Below are 2582 nucleotides of genomic sequence, written 5' to 3' on the forward strand. Positions count from 1 at the left end.
CCTCCCTCCTTCGCCCAGTCCCATCCCTCCCCCTGTATTTCGCTTTTAAACTGCAGCTGTTGAAGCTAAACCTCCTTTGCAAAAAGCAGCATTTCCTCCCACAGCTCCGTGGATTGTGGGTAATGTAGTTTTAGGTAGAAATGTCTTTCCCCCTCCTCCCTCCCATTTCTATTCCCTGGTGTGTTTTCTCTTGGGTTTTCAGTTTGAGAGTTCCCTTGGGTGGTAAATTTGGGAAAGGGATGGTCTCCTGATCTGCAAAACATGTAGCCCTAGGTTGGTGGGCTGAGTTTCAAGCAGACAGAAAGACAGAGCTCTCCATAGGAGACAGCAATAGAGACTGAGAAGCCACCAAGGCAGCAGCGGCCTGTGGGAAAGTTGTAAACTTCTGCTATGGATAATTTCCGGAGCAACGCTGCTGCCTGTCCTGCTGAGGACCAGCTGAGGGATGCGTGTGTCCAGCTTTTTGGTGATAGCTGTTGTACATCGAGTGTGATGCAGAACTCTGGGTGCACGTGTCCATTGTGATGTGTTTCTACACAGGAAACGTGGGGAACTAAGGTAAAAATCGCTTTGCCAGTGCTGCCTGCAGTGCGGTACAGCAGGGCAGAGTGAAGTGAATGTCCTTTAGTCACAGAGTCGTGGAATCACAGAGTGGTTTGTGTTGGAAGGGACCTTAAAGCTCCTCCAGTTCCAACCCCTGCCACGGGCAGGGACACCTTCCACTAGAGCAGGTTGCTCCAAGCCCCTGTGTCCAACCTGGCCTTGAACACTGCCAGGGATGGGGCAGCCACAGCTTCTCTGGGCACCCTGTGCCAGTGTCTCAGCACCCTCACAGGGAGGAATTTCTTCCTAATATCTAACCTAAATCTACCCTCCATTAGTTTAAAGCCATTCTCCTGAGTCTAACTACATATCCGTATAAAAACCATCTCCAGCTTTCTTGTATGCCCCTTTAGGTATTGATATTGGTCCTTCTCACCCCACGCTCAGCAGGTTGAGGATCTCACACAGTGCCTGGCTTTCTCCAGCACTGTGCACTTGCTGTCTGCCCTCCTGTGGGAAGGAGAGACCGAAGCTACTGGGTGACCCTGACAAGCGAATGCCACGGGATGAGGGGGGGCACATTTGCTCTTTTCCACCCACAGTGGGTGGAAAACACCCCATCTATTGTTTTGGGGTTTCTTTTTCGTCTGTGCATTTCTCAAAGGTTTGGCCAAGTTTTACCTTAAACTTCCCAGTCTCTGTGAAGTGCACAATTATTGTCACTAGCCCTGCATTAGCTGTAAGACCCAAGAACACACTCAAGTTACAAGTAACTTACTATCACGTAGTACAAGAAAGAATGAAATGAGCATCTCCAAGTGAATTATCCGGTTGCTTCAGCAGCCTCCAGAAGGTGTTGAAATCCTTTGACATTTCCAAGACTCTTTCACACTTTTCAAACAAGCTTGTCACACTTTCTCAGAGCATTATGAGTCTGGTGAAACTGCGTATTCGGCAACCCCAGTTTCACTGAAGCTTCAGCCAGGTTTTGCTTCAACTTGGCTGTCTCTGGTGTTCTGGTCAACAAGGAAATTGCATTATCTCATTCTAATTAAATCAGCTTTTTAACTTCAGATGAGGTTTTCTCTGGGTTTCGGTCGTGCCCATCTCCATTGCGCTGCCTGGAGTGATGAAGGGATTCACACACCGCAGCCAGGGTGGCTGCATTGAGCCATGTGCTGAACCATTCCTGTGCCTGAGAGCGTGGTGCTCGCTGATGGAACTGCTGGAGAGGAGAGGCCAAGCTGCGATAAGAACGAATTAGGAGTGTCTGGTGGTGCTGTGAGTTGTGTTTCCTTCTGTTCCTCTTTTGATGAGCCTGTCCGTGTCTCACTGTAGCATGGCCGTGCTCCTTTCCTGCTATAGTTACCCCCAGCACTGTGCCTCCGTGTCCTTCCAGCATGTTTTCCAGGTTTATGGAAAGGCAGGGTCTGCTCTTCACTGGTTGAGCAGCAGCAAGTAGAAGCAGCCCACTGGAGGCTACACTGAGCTGTGCTAATGGGCCTGGCTGGATCTGCTGCCTGTGCCATACACACTGCAGAACATTACATTTCACTTTGGCCAAGCTTCCTTTTTCACCCACAGAACAGTCCCACCCAGGAACACTGCGGGTTTGCTTGTAGCAGGTTTGCTTGCGAGCTCTTGGCTGCAAGCTCTGCTTCTTGGCCAGCTGCTGCTGGAGGCTGGGATGCACCAGTGCTGCCAGTTTATCACAGCAAAAGAGGGACATTGTTGTCCTTCCCATCCCACCCCACCTCTAGCCATCCGTGGGGAATTGTGGTGGGCACCCCGGGGACTGCAGGGCTGCAGGTGACTGTCCTATAGGACATTGCAGGGTGGCAGGGAGGCAGGAGCACAGTGGGGTCGAGCGGTCTGGGACACCAGATTTATCCATGCGGATTTGTCTGTCCGGGCATTCTCCCAGGTGATCCGTGTGGATCGGGTGTCAGGCCTGGAATAGCCCTGCCAGAGCAGGAAGCCTGTCTACAAGCTTAGCAGGGATATTTATAGACCCTGGGTTTTGTGGCTGTGTTGTGAGC

Source organism: Nestor notabilis, unplaced genomic scaffold (genome assembly GCF_000696875.1).
Source record: "Nestor notabilis isolate BGI_N333 unplaced genomic scaffold, ASM69687v1 scaffold34882, whole genome shotgun sequence".
NCBI classification, from domain to species: Eukaryota; Metazoa; Chordata; class Aves; order Psittaciformes; family Psittacidae; genus Nestor; species Nestor notabilis.